Source organism: Macrosteles quadrilineatus, unplaced genomic scaffold (assembly GCF_028750875.1).
Source record: "Macrosteles quadrilineatus isolate MER2022 unplaced genomic scaffold, UCM_ALF_1.0 Scaffold_4__1_contigs__length_99947679, whole genome shotgun sequence".
NCBI lineage: Eukaryota > Metazoa > Arthropoda > Insecta > Hemiptera > Cicadellidae > Macrosteles > Macrosteles quadrilineatus.
Window position 1 is genome coordinate 41,883,927 of NW_026542597.1, and position 12,707 is coordinate 41,896,633.

Genomic DNA, 12,707 nt, shown 5'->3' on the forward strand with positions numbered 1-12,707 from the left:
ATGGGATCCGGATGGCTGGATGGCTACTGCAAACTGCAACGCTACCACTACACCTACACCAACTGAAAGGAGTATGTTTTGTTTTATCTGACTGATCGCTCGCACCACAAGGATGATTGATTGGAGCAGAGCAAGGCACCGAGCCAATGAATACACAAACTATATAGTTTGTGTATTCATTGACCGAGCCGCATAGTATAAAACATAACGCCAAGGACGTTATTTTTAAATTCAAGTAATGTACTTGTTAGTAATGTTATTATTAGTAAGTAACTTATTAGAGTTGTGTAACACTTTGTTAGAAACTAATTTTAAATATCTCTATTTGCGTCGTCGAGGTTCGCCTACATTATTTATGCTCTCCGTTTTTAACTGAAAACTTCTAATGAATGCTAAACGATCTGCTTCAATTTGAGCAAACATATGTTGCAACAAAGTTTTTTTCAGCATTGAGAATTGAAGGAAACTGTTGCCGTACTGATAACCTGTGTTAGGTAATTTAAGCTGGGTCATTGTATTTCTTTGATTTGAGACATACCCCTTATCAAACGAATTTTCTCCGTAGCGAATCCTGAAAAGTGGGGTGATATCAACCATTTCATGTGCTCCATTTTTTACCCACAAACTCCGGGTTACCAACTGGACAGCCATAATCTGCTTTGTATAGGCTAAAGCAGCAACACTATTGAAAGCTGGTTAACGTATTTTAACGTGTTGTCTAGGTTGTCTATCATCAGTCACAGTATGTCCCGCATCAGAACGTTCTAACGTTGTTCAGTGTGGAGTTTCTCTAATACTTGTCCCAAAGAATTGAAAGTATGGATTCATTTGTCGAAATAGGTTGGATAACTCTTGTCTATAAGATTTGGATAGCAATTTTCATTTTTTCTTTTTGAACAGCGAATATTATTTGCCTGTCCTTAATCATAAAAATAAATTTTACCGTAACTACTCGATCGTTAAATACATATACACTAATTCATTCATTTATTTTTGGTCTAATATTGCCACTAATTAAACTTTCAATAGCAAATGAGTTTTTGAAATTTCTTATTTTTGACTTGACATGTCTTGATTATGTTGGTGAATTTAGCCAAAAACCGTTGTATAAGTTTGTCCGAGGAACTGGCAACATAAGCTAGGAAGCAAACAATCCATTTGTGTTTTTTTCTCAATTAATGTAAAGCGAGTAATACAAAAGATTACAATAAAAACATAAGGTTCGCCAAGATTTGGTATTATCTTACTACTTGAACTTATCATAGTCAAGGCATTACTATAGTTTCTACTAAATGTTTTAAAATATCTTGATCGTCAGTGTCAGAACCAGAAGTAATTGAAGTAAACATTTCTTGCACGCATTCATTTGATCTGACATTAGGCAAGTTTACTTTACCACCGTCACAATACTATGTGCTTCGTATATTTTTTCACTACCAAAGTAAGTTGCATAGCAGAACTGGCAAATATTATTCAGCTCACCAAGTGGATGAGTATCTGGATGGGTATCTGTTAGACCAGGCCTCTCTTTCTCTACTCTCCTTATTCGCATAAGATATCTTAATTGTCTCCTCCCGTTTTCATTATTTCTTCTTTGAACTTGAGGCATTTTCCGTTCTTCCGGAAATAGTTATTTGTGTAACTAGTGGGCAAAGTGGCACTTTGCTGCACACGAGAGCAATGTTTAGGAATGATCTCGAGTGCAGCAAAGGCCTTTTGCACTCGTGTTACACATTACATTTTTCCTACAGTCACTATAAAGCATATAAATAATTAGTCTTTCAAACACTATACAACACGTTTTTAGGTTCAGCTGGCAACACAAATAGGTGCCCTAGAGAAAGTAGTACCCGGTCCGTATCACTCCGCTATATTTTTCCTCGGCAAGAAATGTGCTCCGCGTTTTGAGAATATAGTTCCGTATGTTTTTGTAATTTGAAGTGGTTTCCGCGCCAAAAAAATGCTTTAAAGGTATTTTCTTGTTTATTAAGATCGTAGGAATGTTTTAAAAACGTTTAGACACAGTATTTTTTAATCGATCCATATCGTAATTCTTGATAAATGGCTAAGTCAAATTGCATTATATTCGGGATTTTACCATTCAGAGAATAATAAAATCGATATCGTAAAAAAATATGATTAAACCTAATAAATGGTAATACACAAACATTTGAATCAAATGAGTCCTTCCTATTATTTGTGTTATAAGTTTTGGTTTTACAATAAAAAGTATAACTTCAATAACAGCTGGACTTTGGATAGTTTCTGTTATTGTAACTTACATTGAGGCCGAGTCTTGTTCGACGTTGGTTAATTAATTGGGTTCAATCGTTAAAACTATAACGATTATTAACTATAACGATTAATCGCAAGCAGACATTTTATAATATACAAAAACATTATTATTACTGAATTAATAGTTCTCTTTTTAGTGCAAAAATATGCATTGATTTGTGACAAAAATATTATTGAGCTGTGACGCGAATTACGTAAGTAATTTAGTCTTACATTAAAAATATGCAACTAAACAAAAATAAAATACACTTTTATGATCTTGCGTAGTGTAAAAACACATGTGCCAAGTCTGTTGTTTACTTTGTCCTTGTTCAACCAACATAGTTACTTGGCAACCCATAAAGGCCAATGTAAAATTTTTAAATGAGTTTTATAGCGAAATACGAATTTTGGTTGGTAGTGTGTCACTAACCATGTTATGTTTTTAGGGGTATAAGTAAGTCCCTGATTTCAAAATTCAGTCAAAATACTTCCGCTGGATTTCGAGATATATATTTACAGACCAACAAACATAGCTCGTATTAATTATGGGATAAGTTGTTACAGAGATATTAAAATACGTTTCTGTACTAGGAGATTTCTATGGACGTAAAGTGGCAAGGAGGAGTGTCACATTACACCCATATATTTATATTATATATAAGTTTAGGCTATTATATAGCCTTTTGCAGCAGTCCTCCACCACTAAGCTCATTGCAATGTTATGCAGAAAAAGTATATGTACTGTAATCAAATCACATTATAACCTAGGAGGATTTAATTTTAATCCTTCTATATTATAACTAACACATACAGGGATTACGATTTTTCTGTTTTTTTTATGTCTACAAGTGAAACAAAATAGAAAGAATTATATATCGTTACCAAAAGCAAGCTATTTTATATTAGTTTTCGTTAACCGTATAGTAACACTTGTAAATTAACAATCATTAGTGTACCTGTTGCTCGAATTCGAGCAATTGCGAAGCATTACAGGCGACTCAAAGATTATGGAAATACTCACGATATACACAACAGTTAGATATAATCAAAATCGTTTGTAAATAGCTTATCTTTTTTCAAAAAGCTGATCTTGTTTTTAAGTGTTTCTACAAATTGTTCCCTCTCATAGCAGCATTAGGTTGTCTATAATAACGATTATAAATGAAAAAAAAACATTATTTCTTTTCTTCTACTTGGTTGTGTTCTATGACTTTTTCTATGTTTCCATTGTTTGCAAATCGGTTATTTCAATGATTGCTCAAGAAATGTAGCTTATTGTTAATTCAGTTTTATTTTTAGCCTATATCAAATTGTCCAGGATTTCTCGCTTTTTTCCATTGTAATAATTTCACCAACCCAAGTTTCGTCTACAGATGCAATACGCCAAAGAATATCAAGAGTTAGTGATATTAGGATTTTCCACTGATTTGGTAATAGAACATTATATTGCAAAACATGACATGATGCAGAAGAAAATCCAATTTAAAATCAGAAAAACCCATTGAAAATACTGTAGGCTACTTCATTTTGACAAATTCAATAAATCACAATTTAAATATTAACAGCTGTTTCATTAAATAGTAGGGTAGAATTATGCATATGGTCGTAATGTAAACAAATCTGAAGAGGCAACTTTAAAGGCTTCTGGGGCAGAGCCCCATGGGAATTTACCTCGTTCCTCTTTTGATGGTTCATCTACAGACCAAGACCTTTCTTTAGAGACCCCTACCAAGTTTCTACGCCCAGCCGTTCTCTCAAATTAGCTGTGACAAAAACCCCGTTTTCCTCCATAAGAATAACATGGGATGGGAATTTAAAGGCCACTGGGGCAGAGCCCCAAGGGAATTCACCATGTTTCTCTTTTGATGGCTCATCTACAGACCAAGACCTTTCTTTAGACACCTCTACCGAGTTTCTACACCCAGCCGTTCTCTCAAAATAGCTATGACAAAGAAAAACAGTTTCAAATTAATAAATAGATAATTAATTGTTACCCAGCGCGGATAACATATCTTGGCTGAACATGGCTTCAGCCAACTTTATCACTATCTGTTTCTGTTTGTGTCATTTTCAAAATGTACGCGATTTAAAGATATGTGGTACCAGTGGCGACAGCCGCACTGATTTCCAAGAACACTGAGCCGAGAGGCGACCCTTGGGTCGAGAGCAAGGGTGAAAGTGGAAATATCTACAGGCTAGGCTTATGACTTCCAGGAAGATCGTTCCCTGCAACATATCCTTGTCCACAAACCTTCAGTTCGTCAGTTATTAGTTGTTCTTGTGACAGTGAGAATGCCTCCAGTTTGCAAAAAGGCTCGTGGCTTTCCCTCAGTGAAAAAGAAGCGGAAGAAATGCGGTAATATTGGACCACGGAGTGCACCTCTAAGGTAAGAGTATTCAAATAGGTATTCACAATTTTGTATACATCTTTTACGATCTCTATTAATAGTGTAATACAGTTAAATTAGTTTAATATTTCAAGACGCAGTTGTGTATGATCAAGTCAATTGTAGACAAAGCTAAACATTTTCCAAAATAGATATAATTATGGAAAAAAACCATCAATACAAAGTATATAAATGAGAAAGTTTGGATGTATGAATGTATGTATGTTTGTGACAAGTAAACGCGAAAAATACTGGTCGGATTGGGCTTAAATTTGGTATGATGATAGCTCACATTCCCGATTAACATATAGACGCATTCTTATCTCAAAAGTCCTATCGGGCTCCGCCCCAGTGGCTCTGGAGTTTCCCATGTTAAACTTATGAGTAACTAGCTGTAACCCGCGGGCTTTGCCCCGTTTAACTTCTTAATTTTCAAGATTATCTCGTTCGCATGGCTCAATCACGTTCTGGTTGAAGTTTGTTCGCTACGCTCACTCACCTTTGGGTTGGAGCTCGTTCGCTACGCTCACTCACCGTTAGGTTGGAGCTCGTTCGCTGCGCTCACTTGCCTTCAGGTTAGCTCGTTCGCTACGCTAACTCGCCTCCAGGTTGAAGTTCGTTCGCTACGCTCACTCACCTTTTGGTTGCAAATTAGCTGTTGTCATAAATGTAAAAGAAATAATAGTGCTGCACCCTGTTGGCAATCCTTGTAACTTTAATGCTATTGAACATCACAGAACAGAACCAACTTGTTTAATTGAAACAGCTGTTAAGATTCAATAATTCCATTTCTCATAAGGTTAACATGGGAAACTCCAGAGCCACTGGGGCGGAGCCCGAAAGGATTTTTGAAATAAGAATATGCCTATATGTTAATCGGGAATGTGAGCTGTCATCATGCCAAATTTCAGCCCAATCCGACCAGTATTTTTCGCGTTCACTTGTCACAAACATACATCCATCCATACATCCATACATCTAAACTTTCTCATTTATAACATTAGTAGGATCATATTTAAAAGGAATAAAAGAATTTGATCAGCTGTTTCAACTACACATGTTGGTTCTATGATATTGAATAGCATTAAAAAGTTACAAAGTTTACCAACAGGGTGCAGTACTATTATTTTTTAGCGAATTTCCCATATAGGGAATAAGCTATTACCGTAGTACTCATGGTAAGACCTGGACGCGGGACCGATTTTTTTTTCGTTTTGAGGTCCCTAGAGGCCAAAAACACCATCCGTTCAAATTCATATATATATATATATTTATATATTTATATATTTATATATATATATATATATATATATATATATATATATATATATATATATATATATATATGTGTCCGTTAGCACGATAACTCTAGCAAAAATGATCCGATTTTGATTAAATTTGGTACAAACGTGTAAACCTACGTTTATTTGAACGAGTTCGCGATCCAGCATGATCGGACCATGGGAACGGGGGTTTACGGGGGGTTTTATGGGGTAAAAATAGGTTTTTCTCATTTTTGACCCATAAAACATAAAATTTAGCAATTTCTTTCCAAACCATTTTGTAGAACTTAAAAAAACAAATAATTTAGTATATTGAAGCGTTATTATGCGCCTAATGGTTACGGAGAAAATTCCAAAAAATTGTAAATTTAAAATTCCCATGTTATTCTTATGGAGAATAAGTAAACTGTTGTAGTTTGCTTGTTTATGAACATATTTTGATCAAATTTGGAAAATGTTTTTATTTCTTACTAACTATTAACATTTTACAAAAAATTACAGTTTTACCCTCCCTGATGCAGCAAACCTAAGTAGGCTACTTGTTAAACTAATTCTATTTAAATAGGGAATAAATGTTATATTTTTAAGTAGACATTTCAGTGTAAATCCAGTCAGTCAAATGGAAATTCGCTTAGTCTGCAGGTTTGCTGCGGCGGGGGTATTTACATTTAAAGGTTAAACTATGTTTTTAAAAGGCGTGTAACTATTTTACCAACCGACTTCCCCACTACCAACAAAAGGAGGAGGTTCTCAATTTATCTGTGGCGATGTTTTTTTTTCTATGTATGTTCACCAATTTCTCTGTGATTCTTTTACCAATCAGCGTGGTTCCACCACCAAAATAACCAGGAGAGTTTCTATTTGGTACCATATATAGCATTATGTTTAAGAAAAATACTTGTTTGGTGAAAAATGCTGAAAACCTCAAACATTCAACATTTATTTTGTTTACTTTGTTGGACACAGTACGTTGTACTCCTGTATGGCCACGGACCTTTAGAGCCACCTTAAATCGTAGATATAACAGTCAATCAGCTGCTCATAGTATTATTATCTTTAAGTGTTACCAAAGATTACGTGTTACCAACCTATTTCCAAGCGTACACGGATTACGTGCATAATATAGAACCACGCTGTTTTGTGTTGTTTCGTTGGAATCCTGATGTGCGGAAAAGTATAAACCGTACGACAAAGTATAAACCGTACGGAAAAGTATAAATATGCAGCAATTAGCAGCTTTCTGTACTACAAACAGTACAAGGAAGCCAACTTTGTCGGGTGACTGTAGGAAAAACTAATTGACTGTTTAACTTGGTCTTAACCTACTAATATTTACCCCCAAAAAGCTAATTAGTTTCTTTTTATAAACAGCTGTTTTTTGTTTTTAAATTTGTTCTATCCTATCCTATACTCTAATACGAGCAATGTTTGCTTGTATGTATGCTTGCTTGCTTGCTTGCGGAAATATCTCGAAATCGGCTCCGACGATTTTCTTCAAAATGTTTTAAATAGTTTATTTTTGGCCTAAAAACGAGTTTACTGCAGTTAGAACTGCCAACAAAAATCTAATTACGTAGTAAAATAAAACTGAAAGTCACATTTTTTTTTTAAATTAGTCTTTTAGGTTGCTAAGTAACCATGTTGGTTGAATTAAATAACAAGGAAAAAGTAAACAAAAGACTTGTAAGTTGTAACACATGTGTTCATAAAGGCATCTACCCACAGTATACTAGAAATTACAAAATACAGTACAAAAGCAAAAACATAACTTGTTACTATTGAGCAATGATTATACTGAAGCTTACTCGATACGTTAGTAGTAAAGGAAAGGCTAACTTAGTAGTTCGCAGTGTGGGATCTGTTATGACGATTAGATTAAGGTAAATTTCCCACACATATGGAACAGCTGAAGCCATTTTTATTGTTAGTTCGGTCCGGTTTTCTGTAAATGTCGTGCTTTGCTTACATTTTGTTTCTTGTTATTTCATTAATTTAAAACCTCGTTTAACCAAATAATACTATTTAATCATAAACAATAACTCGTTCACTACTGTACTACATATTACTATCGTTGGCTATATAACCAAACAGCGAGACACAAATAATGAGAAACTAACCATAAAATAATAGAAACAAATTGTAAACAAAACACGAAATCTACAGAAAACCAGACAGAACTAACAATAAAAGTGGCTTCAGCTGTTCCATAAGGATGGTGAGGTATCTGCAATCCTAAAATGCTATGGGAAGGTAAGGAAACAGGACAGGTCCGCGACGTAGGAAGTGGTGATTGGTGAAGGGAGTAGTCAATGCGAGCCATTCTGAGTGTGGGAACTGTTTATGACGATTAGATTAAAGTATCTGCAATTCTAAAATGCTATGGGAAGGTAAGGAAACCGGTCCGTGACGTAGGAAGTGGTGATTGGTGAAGGGAGTAGTCAATGCGAGCCATTCTGAGTGCGGGAACTGTTTATGACGATTAGATTAAAGTATCTGCAATTCTAAAATGCTATGGGAAGGTAAGGAAACCGGTCCGTGACGTAGGAAGTGGTGATTGGTGAAGGGAGTAGTCAATGCGAGCCATTCTGAGTGCGGGAACTGTTTATGACGATTAGATTAAAGCATCTGCAATTCTAAAATGCTATGGGAAGGTAAGGAAACAGGACAGGTCCGCGACGTAGGAAGTGGTGGGTGAAGGGAGTAGTCAATGCGAGCCATTCTGAGTGCGGGAACTGTTTATGACGATTAGATTAAAGTATCTGCAATTCTAAAATGCTATGGGAAGGTAAGGAAACAGGACAGGTCCGCGACGTAGGAAGTGGTGGGTGAAGGGAGTAGTCAATGCGAGCCATTCTGAGTGCGGGAACTGTTTATGACGATTAGATTAAAGTATCTGCAATTCTAAAATGCTATGGGAAGGTAAGGAAACAGGACAGGTCCGCGACGTAGGAAGTGGTGGGTGAAGGGAGTAGTCAATGCGAGCCATTCTGAGTGCGGGAACTGTTTATGACGATTAGATTAAAGTATCTGCAATTCTAAAATGCTATGGGAAGGTAAGGAAACCGGTCCGCGACGTAGGAAGTGGTAAAGGAAATAGTAAAGGTGAGCGGTCTGGAGTGTGGGAACCGTTTATGACGATTAGATTAAGGTATATACCATCCTAAAATGCTATGGGAAGGGAGGGAAACAGAGGTCCGCGACATAGGAAGTGGTGAAGGAAGTAGTAAAGGCGAGCAGTGTGGAGTTTGGGAGTGGATTAATGTATCTGCAATACTATACTGCTTTCAGAGTAAACTAATGACTTTCCCCGAGCAAAGCTCGGTCCCCAGGTACTGTATTTCTTATGGGGAAAACCCAACCTTTCAGAGGACCTCACGCTCTTAAGAGTAGGAAATTCTTAAAATTCTAAAACCTTATTGCAAAACTACATATTGAGACGAATCTTTTGACACCTTGAACGTTGAAATTGGTCTACAAATAAGGGGGGAGGGGGGAGTTGCGTTAACAAAAAACGGCTTCACGTATTATATATATAGATTTAGGTGTTTTATATCTGACAACACTGATGTGTAGGAAAAGAAGGAAATACTTATACGAGGCTTCTGTGTCATTACAAGAAAATATTTATAAAAACCTTTTATGGTACTGTACATTGAAAATTTAAATATTATCATAGATTAAAAGAAGTAGACATCTATACTCCTTTTATCTATGATATTATCAACTAAGAATTGTAGTTGAAGGCGGCCGTGATATAACACTACCGTACTTCGGTTTACATCTATGTATGTTCATAATTTACGTTGGCCGAGTTTTGTCCATAGATCTCTCCTCTAAAATACCCGGTTTTAATTTGAATGTTGAATTTTTTTTTTATTTAAAACATTTACAACTAGAATTTATTTGAAAACCTTGAAAATGTCATTATAGAACAAACAAGACACTATTTTATTCACTCATATTATTGACTATTTATTTTTTATTTATTTATTTTTTTTACTCACTATTTTATTGAATAAAGGAAAAACTAAATGTGTACTACACTTCAAAATGTTTTCATTATTTTTAAAAATATATATATATACAAATTCGAAATTCAAATGAATAGTGTTTTTGGTCTTTGGGGCGACATCAAACAGAAAAAGTAAACCGGTCTGAGATAAAATGTTTTTTTTTCTTTCAATGCCCCTTTTAATAGCGATTTAAAATCTTAATAGTGATGACTATCTTCCCTATCAGGGAAATTGGCTAATTAAAACTCCAGTAATAATGCACACATTACTTTGCATATTATAGGTACCAATTGAATTGTAAATAAAAATATTATAGTAAGAAAAATCAAACCCTTGTGATCTATTTGAAAGAAAGACATTATAAATGCAAATAATTATATATATTAAGGAACGCGGCAGCGTTCCGCCCCGCCAAGTCCCCCAGCGGTACACAGCTGCTGCAGTGTATATATACATGACGTGACAAAGTGGCTTTTTTACTCGTCTATAGCTCTGAAGAAACAAAAGCTATTAAAATAATTGTTCATCCCCTGGATAGGGGCAATCATTCTTGGCAAAATAAAAAAAATAATTTAAAAAAAGGTTGTGTTTGAGCCAAGAAAAACTAGTTTGAAAATTCACAAATTTTCCGTGTTCTCCTTCTTCTCCTTAAATGTTGACGGACCTACAGCCCAAACCACTGGCTCAATTTTAATGTTTTTTATGTTGTTTGAAAGCCCTTAGCGTGTAGATGTGCCTTTTGAGGGTCACAAGTCGGTGCGTTGACCCATAAACCCTTGGCAAGCCCTCAAAGTACGATTTTGGCCCATTTAAATAACATGGGATTAAAATCAAAACAAAAGAAGGATCAGCTGCGATTAAATCTCAATTAATTTAAAATGTTAGAGAAATTCATAGGATCAGCTGAAAAATTATTTTAAAACTTTTATAAAGTATTTTTTCAGGTATACCGAATGATTTGAGCTACTTACTATATAAAATTACTTAGAGCAGTGATATTCCCCGATACTTTCCATTGAAAAATGCAGTGTACCGATGGTACACTGGTACAGCAGCTCGTCATTTTTAACAGTTTAATACTACTTATCAAAACATATGAAACCTAGGAACTTGAAACTTAGTACTAGTCCTAAGGTTAGTTTTAACATTGTTTCTTCATAATATTGCCAAAATTTATTTAACTAAATAAGGTTAGTTTTATGTTTTGATACACTAAAACAAATAAAACAATCGGGAAAATCCGTCTACGTATGTTAAACAAGCAAAAAAGTGAATGTAAAAAGTGATATGTAAATTTAGGATAAAAATGAGTTTTTCAATATTTGTTTTGCCTTATGCTATTTCTAACAAACCTAATCTGTTTGATTACATTTTTACTTCTCTAATAAGGGCTCAATTTACACTAGTCTTTAGATATACGGGTTTAATTATCGGAACACTTATGTAACACCAATGCATTTTATGTGTAGTTGTGCCCTGGTCTATATATAAGAGAAAAGAGGATTTTTATTTTAACTGTTAATTTTCTACAAAAATAAATACAATCTAACAAAAAACCACTAAGTGGTAACACTTCCCCCGCCAAGTCAGCAACCCAAAAAAGACAATAAATCACCACTTTTCCGCCAAGTAAAACAATGTAATGTATGTAAGTTTGGCCACTTGGCGGCAGACTTTTGCTTGATCACTTTAAAAAATACCATAAAATTAGTTTCATTGAGCAAGTATCTCTCCCAATAGTACATTGCTAGATGAGAGCTTATTTTACAAAATTTGACCTTATTTGTGTCACATTTCATAAAATCATAATAGTGATGGTTTTATATTTACTGATTACCTCGAAATTATTATACTTAGTTGGACTAATTAATTAGAGAAGTTGATATGTGAAATTATCCACTAACGTAACTTTAATGAAAAAAAACAAGCAAAAGTCTGCCGCCAAGTTGCCAAACTTACATACATTACATTGTTTTACTTGGCGGAAAAGTGGTGATTTATTGTCTTTTTTGGGTTGCTGACTTGGCGGGGGAAGTGTTACCACTTAGTGGGTTTTTGTTAGATTTGATTATATGTTCAGACAAATAATATTATATTTGTATTTGCCTGTGGATCCAATATAAAATGTTTTCAGAACAACGTAATCCGTATTTATAGTATAACTTATACATAAACACCTTTGAAGGATGGTTGGTGGTTATTGATTTATAATGTATGGTAACAAAAATAAATTTTGCTGATAAATAAATTACTAATTTATGCAATGTAAGGCAAAATTAAGCATTATAATAAATTTGTGAAATTATTTGAGGGAGAAGAGTAATACATTATTAAGCGTCAGAAAAACACACTTTATTTGAAAAGATTACAAAAGTTAAAAAGTTTACCTAATTTACATAATGAGGGTTAACTGTTTTTATATGCTAATCTATGCATGCATTAGGTTAGTAACTCATATATTTTCGATGTTTCTAACTACAGTACCCTATATTCATCACATATGATGGATCTTTAAAAAAATGTCAGTTACAAAATAATTTAAACTTTTTATATGAAACAACTTTTTTAAATCTATGAAGAGCGTTTTTATGTCTGACTCAGAATCAGAACCAGAAACTTTATGGCCATTGATCAAATACAGGTAGGCTACATGTATATACCCCATGGATGACAAAATACCGAACAACAAAAATAATACATTAATAACGTAGGAATGATTTTTAAACCACCTAATTAATTTAAAAAGT